This window comes from Heterodontus francisci, chromosome 34 (assembly GCF_036365525.1).
Source record: "Heterodontus francisci isolate sHetFra1 chromosome 34, sHetFra1.hap1, whole genome shotgun sequence".
In the NCBI taxonomy this organism is placed as follows: Eukaryota; Metazoa; Chordata; class Chondrichthyes; order Heterodontiformes; family Heterodontidae; genus Heterodontus; species Heterodontus francisci.
In genome coordinates this window covers 47,311,935-47,327,352 of record NC_090404.1, presented here as the reverse complement: position 1 = coordinate 47,327,352, position 15,418 = coordinate 47,311,935, and the positions used below count along the sequence as shown (strand labels likewise).

Below are 15,418 nucleotides of genomic sequence, written 5' to 3'. Positions count from 1 at the left end.
TCGCCACTACACTAACGAGGAAGCACACAGAAAGGCTTCCGACAGTTTGCCAGAGATTGCCAGCCACCATTGGGCTTCAGAGATGTTGTGTCAGCTTGGAAGGGGCACGTTTCCATCACCATTTAGGCTTCTACTTTGGAGCCAGGCAGCCGACGCAGTACCACCGCTAAAGCTCTTGACTCAATCAATTCAATTTTATCCCTCATCCCACATCATTGATGTTACATCGCACAGTGATTTTCCTCCTCTCTGTGATGGCATACATTCAACACTTTCATCCAGTTCAGTCCTGTGACAGCTGCAGAGATTTAGACGGCGGATTCGCACTTTTGCGGGCTTGATATTGCACATCATCGGCCACTACAGGCAAACAGGAAATGCATATGATTTTTTTTTTTGCTTGTTTGTTTGTTTCTTTCTTTCTTTCTTTACTTGTTTGTTTTTCTCTCTTTTCCTGGCTTTGCAACAGAAGCAAGCACGATATGCAAAATACTTGGAGTTCAATGTTTTGGCCCACGCTGCATTATTCTTTTCCCCTTTCCCGACACCACACTTTAGAAAGAAATCCTTCGTGTGGGTATCGAGAAGGATTGGCACCATGGGCTCGCCGTGGATGTCTTCAGGTACACGGTGTGCAAAAGTGCAAGATGGGCGTTGTTCTATCATGCTCACAGAAGGTTTGATCTTGGTGTTCCAAACAAGGACTGTTTTGAGCGAGCAAGCTTTTTTGTGGCAGGAGGGAAGGGTTAACCAGAGGACAAGAAGATAAGGTGATTCGCATTCGAAGCAGACGTACAAGGCAAGAAGGATTAGTTTAGGCAGCATGTTGTTGTGTGAGCTGACTGAAAGTCGTGTGCTTTCAGACTGAATGTTAACATTCAAGAGAGAATGGCAGGATGCTGCAAGGGAATTAAAAAAAAAATCAGGGCCGAGGGCTGATCACTCGAATACGTTGAGTAGCTCTTGCAAAGGGATCGCACAGGCTATGTGTATTGGGCATGTAGCATTCCCAACACTTTCTTCAGTGCCTCTGAGCACCTTGTCTCGTTGCGCTTGTTACTGAGCCATTCGAGGTTATTAACCTTTGCCACCTTTCACTTCTTTCCGTCCAGGTGGCCCTTACTGAAGTTTGATGGCGTCCAAGGTGTGTGACCTTCCTCCTCAGATTGTCTATCTGCCTTGAACAGGTGGTGGTGTGTGACTGCTAGAGGGTCATTTTGCTGTCAGACTATGAACGCAATGGTGTTGCTGCCGCGTGAAAGATGTAGTGAAATGTGTTGCGTCGTGGCTTATAAAGCATGTTGGTTGTAGAAAGCGTCGCGGTTTAATGAAGCAATGAAATGTGCCAAGGAAAATGTGTTTAGTGCATTTTGAATGAGCCGCTTTGAGAATGCAAAGAAGAGAAAGTGGCCAGTCTGATGAGTAAAGAGCGGATGTTGTGCGGTGATTGTGATAGGCGGATGTGTGGAACATGTTTGCTGTTGATAGTTTTGATAAAACGGGTGGCGGGCCGCGTACGTGTTGTGGATGAGAGTCTCCATGCGGCAGTGCAAAGCGATTTGGAATTCAAAACGTTTCCCCTAACAGCTCTCGGGTGGCCTCAGCAATGCTCACGCCTCACCGTCGGGGAATTGAACCCCGGTCTCCAGCGTGACAGGCGAGGATACTCACCACTACACTAACGAAGAATCACACAGAAAGGCTTTTTACAGTTTGCCAGAGATTGCCAGCCACCATTGGGCTTCAGAGATGTTGTGTCAGCTTGGAGGGGGCAAGTTTCCATCACCATTTAGGCTTCTACTTTGGAGCCAGGCAGCCGACGCAGTACCACCGCTAAAGCTTTTGACTCAATCAATTCAATTTTATCCCTCATCCCACATCATTGATGTTACATCGCACAGTGATTTTCCTCCTCTCTGTGATGGCATACATTCAACACTTTCATCCAGTTTAATCCTGTGACAGCTGCAGAGATCTGGACGGCGGATTCGCACCTTTGCGGGCTTGATATTGCACATCATCGGCCACTACAGGCAAACAGGAAACGCATATGATTTTTTTTTTGCTTGTTTGTTTGTTTGTTTCTTTCTTTCTTTACTTGTTTGTTTTTCTCTCTTTTCCTGGCTTTGCAACAGAAGCAAGCACGATATGCAAAATACTTGGAGTTCAATGTTTTGGACCACGCTGCATTATTCTTTTCCCCTTTCCCGACACCACACTTTAGAAAGAAATCCTTCGTGTGGGTATCGAGAAGGATTGGCACCATGGGCTCGCCGTGGATGTCTTCAGGCACACGGTGTGCAAAAGTGCAAGATGGGCGTTGTTCTATCATGCTCACAGAAGGCTTGATCTTGGTGTTCCAAACAAGGACTGTTTTGAGCGAGCAAGCTTTTTTGTGGCAGGAGGGAAGGGTTAACCAGAGGTCAAGAAGATAAGGTGATTCGCATTCGAAGCAGACGTTCAAGGCAAGAAGGATTAGTTTAGGCAGCATGTTGTTGTGTGAGCTGACTGAAAGTCGTGTGCTTTCAGACTGAATGTTAACATTCAAGAGAGAATGGCAGGATGCTGCAAGGGAATTAAAAAAAAAATCAGGGCCGAGGGCTGATCACTCGAATACGTTGAGTAGCTCTTGCAAAGGGATCGCACAGGCTATGTGTATTGGGCATGTAGCATTCCCAACACTTTCTTCAGTGCCTCTGAGCACCTTGTCTCGTTGCGCTTGTTACTGAGCCATTCGAGGTTATTAACCTTTGCCACCTTTCACTTCTTTCCGTCCAGGTGGCCCTTACGGACGTTTGATGGCGTACAAGGTGTGTGACCTTCCTCCTCAGATTGTCTATCTGCCTTGAACAGGTGGTGGTGTGTGGCTGCTAGAAGGTCATTTTGCTGTCAGACTATGAACGCAATGGTGTTACTGCCGCGTGAAAGATGTAGTGAAATGTGTTGCGTCGTGGCTTATAAAGCATGTTGGTTGTAGAAAGCGTCGCGGTTTAATGAAGCAATGAAATGTGCCAAGGAAAATGTGTTTAGTGCATTTTGAATGAGCCGCCTTGAGAATGCAAAGAAGAGAATGTGGCCAGTCTGATCAGTAAAGAGCGGATGTTGTGCGGTGATTGTGATAGGCGGATGTGTGGAACATGTTTGCTGTTGATAGTTTTGATAAAACGGGTGGCGGGCCGCGTACGTGTTGTGGATGAGAGTCTCCATGCGGCAGTGCAAAGCGATTTGGAATTGAAAAAGTTTCCCCTAACAGCTCTCGGTTGGCTTCAGCAACGCTCACGCCTCCACGACGGGGAATTGAACCCCGGTCTCCCGCGTGACAGGCGGGGATACTCACCACTATACTAACAAGGAAGCACACTGAAAGGCTTCCGACAGTTTGCCAGAGATTGCCAGCCACCATTGGGCTTCAGCGACGTTGTGTCAGCTTGGAGGGGGCACGTTTCCATCACCATTTAGGCTTCTACTTTGGAGCCAGGCAGCCGACGCGGTACCACCGCTAAAGCTCTTGACTCAATCAATTCAATTTTATCCCTCATCCCACATCATTGATGTTACATCGCACAGTGATTTTCCTCCTCTCTGTGATGGCATACATTCAACACTTTCATCCAGTTCAGTCCTGTGACAGCTGCAGAGATCTGGACGGCGGATTCGCACTTTTGCGGGCTTGATATTGCACATCATCGGCCACTACAGGCAAACAGGAAATGCATATGATTTTTTTTTTGCTTGTTTGTTTGTTTCTTTCTTTCTTTCTTTACTTGTTTGTTTTTCTCTCTTTTCCTGGCTTTGCAACAGAAGCAAGCACGATATGAAAAATACTTGGAGTTCAATGTTTTGGCCCAAGCTGCATTATTCTTTTCCCCTTTCCCGACACCACACTTTAGAAAGAAATCCTTCGTGTGGGTATCGAGAAGGATTGGCACCATGGGCTCGCCGTGGATGTCTTCAGGTACACGGTGTGCAAAAGTGCAAGATGGGCGTTGTTCTATCATGCTCACAGAAGGTTTGATCTTGGTGTTCCAAACAAGGACTGTTTTGAGCGAGCAAGCTTTTTTGTGGCAGGAGGGAAGGGTTAACCAGAGGACAAGAAGATAAGGTGATTCGCATTCGAAGCAGACGTACAAGGCAAGAAGGATTAGTTTAGGCAGCATGTTGTTGTGTGAGCTGACTGAAAGTCGTGTGCTTTCAGATTGAATGTTAACATTCAAGAGAGAATGGCAGGATGCTGCAAGGGAATTAAAAAAAAAATCAGGGCCGAGGGCTGATCACTCGAATACGTTGAGTAGCTCTTGCAAAGGGATCGCACAGGCTATGTGTATTGGGCATGTAGCATTCCCAACACTTTCTTCAGTGCCTCTGAGCACCTTGTCTCGTTGCGCTTGTTACTGAGCCATTCGAGGTTATTAACCTTTGCCACCTTTCACTTCTTTCCGTCCAGGTGGCCCTTACTGAAGTTTGATGGCGTACAAGGTGTGTGGCCTTCCTCCTCAGATTGTCTATCTGCCTTGAACAGGTGGTGGTGTGTGGCTGCTAGAGGGTCATTTTGCTGTCAGACTATGAACGCAATGGTGTTGCTGCCGCGTGAAAGATGCAGTGAAATGTGTTGCGTCGTGGCTTATAAAGCATGTTGGTTGTCGAAAGCGTCGCGGTTTAATGAAGCAATGAAATGTGCCAAGGAAAATGTGTTTAGTGCATTTTGAATGAGCCGCTTTGAGAATGCAAAGAAGAGAAAGTGGCCAGTCTGATGAGTAAAGAGCGGATGTTGTGCGGTGATTGTGATAGGTGGATGTGTGGAACATGTTTGCTGTTGATAGTTTTGATAAAACGGGTGGCGGGCCGCGTACGTGTTGTGGATGAGAGTCTCCATGCGGCAGTGCAAAGCGATTTGGAATTCAAAAAGTTTCCCCTAACAGCTCTCGGGTGGCCTCAGCAACGCTCACGCCTCCCCGTCGGGGAATTGAACCCCGGTCTCCCGCGTGACAGGCGAGGATACTCACCACTATACTAACGAGGAATCACACAGAAAGGCTTTTTACAGTTTGCCAGAGATTGCCAGCCACCATTGGGCTTCAGAGATGTTGTGTCAGCTTGGAGGGGGCAAGTTTCCATCACCATTTGGGCTTCTACTTTGGAGCCAGGCAGCCGACGCAGTACCACCGCTAAAGCTCTTGACTCAATCAATTCAATTTTATCCCTCATCCCACATCATTGATGTTACATCGCACAGTGATTTTCCTCCTCTCTGTGATGGCATACATTCAACACTTTCATCCAGTTCAGTCCTGTGACAGCTGCAGAGATCTGGACGGCGGATTCGCACTTTTGCGGGCTTGATATTGCACATCATCGGCCACTACAGGCAAACAGGAAATGCATATGATTTTTTTTTTTGCTTGTTTGTTTGTTTCTTTCTTTCTTTCTTTACTTGTTTGTTTTTCTCTCTTTTCCTGGCTTTGCAACAGAAGCAAGCACGTTATGAAAAATACTTGGAGTTCAATGTTTTGGCCCACGCTGCATTATTCTTTTCCCCTTTCCCGACACCACACTTTAGAAAGAAATCCTTCGTGTGGGTATCGAGAAGGATTGGCACCATGGGCTCGCCGTGGATGTCTTCAGGTACACGGTGTGCAAAAGTGCAAGATGGGCGTTGTTCTATCATGCTCACAGAAGGTTTGATCTTGGTGTTCCAAACAAGGACTGTTTTGAGCGAGCAAGCTTTTTTGTGGCAGGGTTAACCAGAGGACAAGAAGATAAGGTGATTCGCATTCGAAGCAGACGTACAAGGCAAGAAGGATTAGTTTAGGCAGCATGTTGTTGTGTGAGCTGACTGAAAGTCGTGTGCTTTCAGACTGAATGTTAACATTCAAGAGAGAATGGCAGGATGCTGCAAGGGAATTAAAAAAAAAATCAGGGCCGAGGGCTCATCACTCGAATACGTTGAGTAGCTCTTGCAAAGGGATCGCACAGGCTATGTGTATTGGGCATGTAGCATTCCCAACACTTTCTTCAGTGCCTCTGAGCACCTTGTCTCGTTGCGCTTGTTACTGAGCCATTCGAGGTTATTAACCATTGCCACCTTTCACTTCTTTCCGTCCAGGTGGCCCTTACTGAAGTTTGATGGCGTACAAGGTGTGTGGCCTTCCTCCTCAGATTGTCTATCTGCCTTGAACAGGTGGTGGTGTGTGGCTGCTAGAGGGTCATTTTGCTGTCAGACTATGAACGCAATGGTGTTGCTGCCGCGTGAAAGATGCAGTGAAATGTGTTGCGTCGTGGCTTATAAAGCATGTTGGTTGTCGAAAGCGTCGCGGTTTAATGAAGCAATGAAATGTGCCAAGGAAAATGTGTTTAGTGCATTTTGAATGAGCCGCTTTGAGAATGCAAAGAAGAGAAAGTGGCCAGTCTGATGAGTAAAGAGCGGATGTTGTGCGGTGATTGTGATAGGCGGATGTGTGGAACATGTTTGCTGTTGATAGTTTTGATAAAATGGGTGGCGGGCCGCGTACGTGTTGTGGATGAGAGTCTCCATGCGGCAGTGCAAAGCGATTTGGAATTCAAAACGTTTCCCCTAACAGCTCTCGGGTGGCCTCAGCAACGCTCACGCCTCCCCGTCGGGGAATTGAACACCGGTCTCCCGCGTGACAGGCGAGGATACTCACCACTATACTAACGAGGAATCACACAGAAAAGCTTTTTACAGTTTGCCAGAGATTGCCAGCCACCATTGGGCTTCAGAGATGTTGTGTCAGCTTGGAGGGGGCAAGTTTCCATCACCATTTGGGCTTCTACTTTGGAGCCAGGCAGCCGACGCAGTACCACCGCTAAAGCTCTTGACTCAATCAATTCAATTTTATCCCTCATCCCACATCATTGATGTCACATCGCACAGTGATTTTCCTCCTCTCTGTGATGGCATACATTCAACACTTTCATCCAGTTCAGTCCTGTGACAGCTGCAGAGATCTGGACGGCGGATTCGCACTTTTGCGGGCTTGATATTGCACATCATCGGCCACTACAGGCAAACAGGAAACGCATATGATTTTTTTTTTGCTTGTTTGTTTGTTTCTTTCTTTCTTTCTTTACTTGTTTGTTTTTCTCTCTTTTCCTGGCTTTGCAACAGAAGCAAGCTCGATATGCAAAATACTTGGAGTTCAATGTTTTGGCCCACGCTGCATTATTCTTTTCCCCTTTCCCGACACCACACTTTAGAAAGAAATCCTTCGTGTGGGTATCGAGAAGGATTGGCACCATGGGCTCGCCGTGGATGACTTCAGGCACACGGTGTGCAAAAGTGCAAGATGGGCGTTGTTCTATCATGCTCACAGAAGGTTTGATCTTGGTGTTCCAAACAAGGACTGTTTTGAGCAAGCAAGCTTTTTTTGTGGCAGGAGGGAAGGGTTAACCAGAGGTCAAGAAGATAAGGTGATTCGCATTCGAAGCAGACGTACAAGGCAAGAAGGATTAGTTTAGGCAGCATGTTGTAGTGTGAGCTGACTGAAAGTCGTGTGCTTTCAGACTGAATGTTAACATTCAAGAGAGAATGGCAGGATGCTGCAAGGGAATTAAAAAAAAAATCAGGGCCGAGGGCTGATCACTCGAATACGTTGAGTAGCTCTTGCAAAGGGATCGCACAGGCGATGTGTATTGGGCATGTAGCATTCCCAACACTTTCTTCAGTGCCTCTGAGCACCTTGTCTCGTTGCGCTTGTTACTGAGCCATTCGAGGTTATTAACCTTTGCCACCTTTCACTTCTTTCCGTCCAGGTGGCCCTTGCTGAAGTTTGATGGCGTACAAGGTGTGTGATCTTCCTCCTCAGATTGTCTATCTGCCTTGAACAGGTGGTGGTGTGTGGCTGCTAGAGGGTCATTTTGCTGTCAGACTATGAACGCAATGGTGTTGCTGCCGCGTGAAAGATGTAGTGAAATGTGTTGCGTCGTGGCTTATAAAGCATGTTGGTTGTAGAAAGCGTCGCGGTTTAATGAAGCAATGAAATGTGCCAAGGAAAATGTGTTTAGTGCATTTTGAATGAGCAGCTTTGAGAATGCAAAGAAGAGAAAGTGGCCAGTCTGATGAGTAAAGAGCGGATGTTGTGCGGTGATTGTGATAGGCGGATGTGTGGAACATGTTTGCTGTTGATAGTTTTGATAAAATGGGTGGCGGGCCGCGTACGTGTTGTGGATGAGAGTCTCCATGCGGCAGTGCAAAGCGATTTGGAATTCAGAAAGTTTCCCCTGACCGCTCTCGGGTGGCCTCAGCAAGGCTCACGCCTCCCCATCGGGGAATTGAACCCCAGTCTCCCGCGTGACAGGCGGGGACACTCACCACTATACTAACGAGGAAGCACACAGATATGCTTCCTACAGTTTGCCAGAGACTGCCAGCCACCTTTGGGCTTCAGAGATGTTGTGTCAGCTTGAAGGGGCACGTTTCCATCACCATTTAGGCTTCTCCTTTGGAGCCAGGCAGCCGACGCAGTACCACCGCTAAAGCTCTTGACTCAATCAATTCAATTTTATCCCTCATCCCACATCATTGATGTTACATCGCACAGTGATTTGCCTCCTCTCTGTGATGGCATACATTCAACACTTTCATCCAGTTCAGTCCTGTGACAGCTGCAGAGATCTGGACGGCGGATTCGCACTTTTGCGGGCTTGATATTGCACATCATCGGCCACTACAGGCAAGCAGGAAACGCATATGTTTTTTTTTGCTTGTTTGCTTGTTTGTTTCTTTCTATCTTTACTTCTTTGTTTTTCTCTCTTTTCCTGACTTTGCAACAGAAGCAAGCACGATATGCTAAATACTTGGAGTTCAATGTTTTGGCCCACGCTGCATTATTCTTTTCCCCTTTCCCGACACCACACTTTAGAAAGAAATCCTTCGTGTGGGTATCGAGAAGAATTGGCACCATGTGCTCGCCGTGGATGACTTCAGGTACACGTTGTGCAAAAGTGCAAGATGGGCGTTGTTCTCTCGTGCTCACAGAAGTTTTGATCTTGGTGTTCCAAACAAGGACTGTTTTGAGCGAGAAAGCTTTTTTGTGGCAGGAGGGAAGGGTTAACCAGAGGACAAGAAGATAAGGTGATTCGCATTCGAAGCAGACGTACAAGGAAAGAAGGATTAGTTTAGGCAGCATGTTGTTGTGTGAGCTGACTGAAAGTCGTGTGCTTTCAGATTGAATGTTAACATTCAAGAGAGAATGGCAGGATGCTGCAAGGGAATTAAAAAAAAATCAGGGCCGAGGGCTGATCACTCGAATACGTTGAGCAGCTCTTGCAAAGGGATCGCACAGGCTATGTGTATTGGGCATGTAGCATTCCCAACACTTTCTTCAGTGCCTCTGAGCACCTTGTCTCGTTGCGCTTGTTACTGAGCCATTCGAGGTTATTAACCTTTGCCACCTTTCACATCTTTCCGTCCAGGTGGCCCTTGCTGAAGTTTGATGGCGTACAAGGTGTGTGACCTTCCTCCTCAGATTGTCTATCTGCCTTGAACAGGTGGTGGTGTGTGGCTGCTAGAGGGTCATTTTGCTGTCAGAATATGAACGCAATGGTGTTGCTGCCGCGTGAAAGATGTCGTGAAATGTGTTGCGTCGTGGCTTATAAAGCATGTTGGTTGCAGAAAGCGTCGCGGTTTAATGAAGCAATGAAATGTGCCAAGGAAAATGTGTTTAGTGCATTTTGAATGAGCCGCTTTGAGAATGCAAAGAAGAGAAAGTGGCCAGTCTGATGAGTCAAGAGCGGATGTTGTGCGGTGATTGTGATAGGCGGATGTGTGGAACATGTTTGCTGTTGATAGTTTTGATAAAACGGGTGGCGGGCCGCGTACGTGTTGTGGATGAGAGTCTCCATGCGGCAGTGCAAAGCGATTTGGAATTCAAAAAGTTTCCCCTAACAGCTCTTGGGTGGCCTCAGCAACGCTCACGCCTCCCCGTCGGGGAATTGAACCCCGGTCTCCCGCGTGACAGGCGGGGATATTCACCACTATACTAACGAGGAAGCACACAGAAAGGCTTCCTACAGTTTGCCAGAGATTGCCAGCCACCTTTGGGCTTCAGAGATGTTGTGTCAGCTTGGAGGGGGCACGTTTCCATCACCATTTCGGCTTCTACTTTGGAGCCAGGCAGCCGACGCAGTACCACCGCTAAAGCTCTTGACTCAATCAATTCAATTTTATCCCTCATCCCACATCATTGATGTTACATCGCACAGTGATTTGCCTCCTATCTGTGATGGCATACATTCAACACTTTCATCCAGTTCAGTCCTGTGACAGCTGCAGAGGTCTGGACGGCGGATTCGCACTTTTGCGGGCTTGATATTGCACATCATCGGCCACTACAGGCAAGCAGGCAACGCAAATGGTTTTTTTTTGCTTGTTTGCTTGTTTGTTTCTTTCTTTCTTGACTTGTTTGTTTTTCTCTCTTTTCCTGGCTTTGCAACAGAAGCAAGCACGATATGCAAAATACTTGGACTTCAATGTTTTGGCCCACGCTGCATTATTCTTTTCCCCTTTCCTGACACCACACTTTGGAAAGAAATCCTTCGTGTGGGTATCGAGAAGGATTGGCACCATGGGCTCGCCGTGGATGACTTCAGGTACACGGTGTGCAAAAGAGCAAGATGTGCGTTGTTCTCTCGTGCTCACAGAAGTTTTGATCTTGGTGTTCCAAACAAGGACTGTTTTGAGCGAGAAAGCTTTTTTGTGGCAGGAGGGAAGGGTTAACCAGAGGAAAAGAAGATAAGGTGATTCGCATTCGAAGCAGACGTTCAAGGAAAGAAGGATTAGTTTAGGCAGCATGTTGTTGTGTGAGCTGACTGAAAGTCGTGTGCTTTCAGATTGAATGTTAACATTCAAGAGAGAATGGCAGGATGCTGCAAGGGAATTAAAAAGAAATCAGGGCCGAGGGCTGATCACTCGAATACGTTGAGTAGCTCTTGCAAAGGGATCGCACAGGCTATGTGTATTGGGCATGTAGCATTCCCAACACTTTCTTCAGTGCCTCTGAGCACCTTGTCTCGTTGCACTTGTTACTGAGCCATTCGAGGTTATTAACCTTTGCCACCTTTCACTTCTTTCCGTCCAGGTGGCCCTTGCTGAAGTTTGATGGCGTACAAGGTGTGTGACCTTCCTCCTCAGATTGTCTATCTGCCTTGAACAGGTGGTGGTGTGTGGCTGCTAGAGGGTCATTTTGCTGTCAGACTATGAACGCAATGGTGTTGCTGCCGCGTGAAAGATGTAGTGAAATGTGTTGCGTCGTGGCTTATAAAGCATGTTGGTTGCAGAAAGCGTCGCGGTTTAATGAAGCAATGAAATGTGCCAAGGAAAATGTGTTTAGTGCATTTTGAATGAGCCGCTTTGAGAATGGAAAGAAGAGAAAGTGGCCAGTCTGATGAGTCAAGAGCGGATGTTGTGCGGTGATTGTGATAGGCGGATGTGTGGAACATGTTTGCTGTTGATAGTTTTGATAAAACGGGTGGCGGGCCGCGTACGTGTTGTGGATGAGAGTCTCCATGCGGCAGTGCAAAGCCATTTGGAATTCAAAAAGTTACCCCTAATAGCTCTCGGGTGGCCTCAGCAACGCTCACGCCGCCCCGTCGGGGAATTGAACCCCGGTCTCCCGCGTGACAGGCGGGGATACTCACCACTATACTAACGAGGAAGCACACAGAAACGCTTCCTACAGTTTGCCAGAGATTGCCAGCCACCTTTGGGCTTCAGAGATGTTGTGTCAGCTTGGAGGGGGCACGTTTCCATCACCATTTCGGCTTCTACTTTGGAGCCAGGCAGCCGACGCAGTACCACCGCTAAAGCTCTTGACTGAATCAATTCAATTTTATCCCTCATCCCACATCATTGATGTTACATCGCACAGTGATTTGCCTCCTCTCTGTGATGGCATACATTCAACACTTTCATCCAGTTCAGTCCTGTGACAGCTGCAGAGATCTGGACGGCGGATTCGCACTTTTGCGGGCTTGATATTGCACATCATCGGCCACTGCAGGCAAGCAGGAAACGCATATGGTTTTTTTTTGCTTGTTTGCTTGTTTGTTTCTTTCTTTCTTGACTTGTTTGTTTTTCTCTCTTTTCCTGGCTTTGCAACAGAAGCAAGCACGATATGCAAAATACTTGGAGTTCTATGTTTTGGCCCACGCTGCATTATTCTTTTCCCCTTTCCCGACACCACACTTTAGAAAGAAATCCTTCGTGTGGGTATCGAGAAGGATTGGCACCATGGGCTCGCCGTGGATGACTTCAGGTACACGGTGTGCAAAAGTGCAAGATGGGCGTTGTTCTCTCGTGCTCACAGAAGTTTTGATCTTGGTGTTCCAAACAAGGACTGTTTTGAGCGAGAAAGCTTTTTTGTGGCAGGAGGGAAGGGTTAACCAGAGGACAAGAAGATAAGGTGATTCGCATTCGAAGCAGACGTACAAGGAAAGAAGGATTAGTTTAGGCAGCATGTTGTTGTGTGAGCTGACTGAAAGTCGTGTGCTTTCAGATTGAATGTTAACATTCAAGAGAGAATGGCAGGATGCTGCAAGGGAATTAAAAAAAAATCAGGGCCGAGGGCTGATCACTCGAATACGTTGAGTAGCTCTTGCAAAGGGATCGCACAGGCGATGTGTATTGGGCATGTAGCATTCCCAACACTTTCTTCAGTGCCTCTGAGCACCTTGTCTCGTTGCACTTGTTACTGAGCCATTCGAGGTTATTAACCTTTGCCACCTTTCACTTCTTTCCGTCCAGGTGGCCCTTGCTGAAGTTTGATGGCGTACAAGGTGTGTGACCTTCCTCCTCAGATTGTCTATCTGCCTTGAACAGGTGGTGGTGTGTGGCTGCTAGAGGGTCATTTTGCTGTCAGACTATGAACGCAATGGTGTTGCTGCCGCGTGAAAGATGTAGTGAAATGTGTTGCGTCGTGGCTTATAAAGCATGTTGGTTGCAGAAAGCGTCGCGGTTTAATGAAGCAATGAAATGTGCCAAGGAAAATGTGTTTAGTGCATTTTGAATGAGCCGCTTTGAGAAGCAAAGAAGAGAAAGTGGCCAGTCTGATGAGTCAAGAGCGGATGTTGTGCGGTGATTGTGATAGGCGGATGTGTGGAACATGTTTGCTGTTGATAGTTTTGATAAAACGGGTGGCGGGCCGCGTACGTGTTGTGGATGAGAGTCTCCATGCGGCAGTGCAAAGCGATTTGGAAATCAAAAAGCTTCCCCTAACAGCTCTCGGGTGGCATCAGCAACGCTCACGCCTCCCCGTCGGGGAATTGAACCCCGGTCTACCGCGTGACAGGCGGGGATACTCACCACTGTACTAACGAGGAAGCACGCAGAAAGGCTTCCTACAGTTTTCCAAAGATCGCCAGCCACCTTTGGGCTTCAGAGATGTTGTGTCAGCTTGGAGGGGGCACGTTTCCATCACCATTTCGGCTTCTACTTTGGAGCCAGGCAGCCGACGCAGTACCACCGCTAAAGCTCTTGACTCAATCAATTCAATTTTATCCCTCATCCCACATCATTGATGTTACATCGCACAGTGATTTGCCTCCTCTCTGTGATGGCATACATTCAACACTTTCATCCAGTTCAGTCCTGTGACAGCTGCAGAGATCTGGACGGCGGATTCGCACTTTTGCGGGCTTGATATTGCTCATCATCGGCCACTACAGGCAAGCCGGAAACGCATATGGTTTTTTTTTGCTTGTTTGCTTGTTTGTTTCCTTCTTTCTTGACTTGTTTGTTTTTCTCTCTTTTCCTGGCTTTGCAACAGAAGCAAGCACGATATGCAAAATACTTGGAGTTCAATGTTTTGGCCCACACTGCATTATTCTTTTCCCCTTTCCCGACACCACACTTTAGAAAGAAATCCTTCGTGTGGGTATCGAGAAGGATTGGCACCATGGGCTCGCCGTGGATGACTTCAGGTACACGGTGTGCAAAAGAGCAAGATGGGCGTTGTTCTCTCGTGCTCACAGAAGTTTTGATCTTGGTGTTCCAAACAAGGACTGTTTTGAGCGAGAAAGCTTTTTTGTGGCAGGAGGGAAGGGTTAACCAGAGGACAAGAAGATAAGGTGATTCGCATTCGAAGCAGACGGACAAGGAAAGAAGGATTAGTTTAGGCAGCATGTTGTTGTGTGAGCTGACTGAAAGTCGTGTGCTTTCAGATTGAATGTTAACATTCAAGAGAGAATGGCAGGATGCTGCAAGGGAATTAAAAAGAAATCAGGGCCGAGGGCTGATCACTCGAATACGTTGAGTAGCTCTTGCAAAGGGATCGCACAGGCTATGTGTATTGGGCATGTAGCATTCCCAACACTTTCTTCATTGCCTCTGAGCACCTTGTCTCGTTGCGCTTGTTACTGAGCCATTCGAGGTTATTAACCTTTGCCACCTTTCACTTCTTTCCGTCCAGGTGGCCCTTGCTGAAGTTTGATGGCGTACAAGGTGTGTGACCTTCCTCCTCAGATTGTCTATCTGCCTTGAACAGGTGGTGGTGTGTGGCTGCTGGAGGGTCATTTTGCTGTCCGACTATGAACGCAATGGTGTTGCTGCCGCGTGAAAGATGTAGTGAAATGTGTTGCGTCGTGGCTTATAAAGAATGTTGGTTGTAGAAAGCGTCGCGGTTTAATGAAGCAATGAAATGTGCCAAGGAAAATGTGTTTAGTGCATTTTGAATGAGCCGCTTTGAGAATGCAAAGAAGAGAAAGTGGCCAGTCTGATGAGTAAAGAGCGGATGTTGTGCGGTGATTGTGATAGGCGGATGTGTGGAACATGTTTGCTGTTGATAGTTTTGATAAAACGGGTGGCGGGCCGCGTACGTGTTGTGGATGAGAGTCTCCATGCGGCAGTGCAAAGCGATTTGGAATTCAAAAAGTTTCCCCTAACAGCTCTCAGGTGGCCTCAGCAACGCTCACGCGTCCCCGTCGGGGAATTGAACATCGGTCGCCCGCGTGATAGGCGGGGATACTCACCACTATACTAACGAGGAAGCACACTGAAAGGTTTCCGACAGTTTGCCAGAGATTGGCAGCCACCTTTGGGCTTCAGAGATGTTGTGTCAGCTTGGAGGGGGCACGTTTCCATCACCATTTAGGCTTCTACTTTGGAGCCAGGCAGCCGACGCAGTACCACCGCTAAAGCTCTTGACTCAATCAATTCAATTTTATCCCTCATCCCACATCATTGATGTTACATCGCACAGTGATTTGCCTCCTCTCTGTGATGGCATACATTCAACACTTTCATCCAGTTCAGTCCTGTGACAGCTGCAGAGATCTGGACGGCGGATTCGCACTTTTGCGGGCTTGATATTGCACATCATCGGCCACTACAGGCAAGCAGGAAACGCATATGGTTTTTTTTTGCTTGTTTGCTTGTTTGTTTCTTTCTTTCTTTACTTGTTTGTTT

The 15,418-nt window shown here is 47.3% G+C and overlaps 4 non-coding genes across 4 annotated transcripts; all 4 read right to left on the bottom strand.

Moving 5' to 3' along the window:
- Positions 1-4,948: 4,948 nt before the first annotated feature.
- Positions 4,949-5,020, bottom strand: trnad-guc (transfer RNA aspartic acid (anticodon GUC)). Its single transcript has one exon. It is a non-coding gene; the product is annotated as a tRNA-Asp (tRNA).
- A 4,916-nt stretch (positions 5,021-9,936) lies between these two features.
- On the bottom strand, positions 9,937-10,008 carry trnad-guc (transfer RNA aspartic acid (anticodon GUC)). The gene has a single exon. It is a non-coding gene; the product is annotated as a tRNA-Asp (tRNA).
- A 1,592-nt stretch (positions 10,009-11,600) lies between these two features.
- Positions 11,601-11,672, bottom strand: trnad-guc (transfer RNA aspartic acid (anticodon GUC)). Its single transcript has one exon. It is a non-coding gene; the product is annotated as a tRNA-Asp (tRNA).
- A 1,591-nt stretch (positions 11,673-13,263) lies between these two features.
- On the bottom strand, positions 13,264-13,335 carry trnad-guc (transfer RNA aspartic acid (anticodon GUC)). Its single transcript has one exon. It is a non-coding gene; the product is annotated as a tRNA-Asp (tRNA).
- Positions 13,336-15,418: the final 2,083 nt, after the last annotated feature.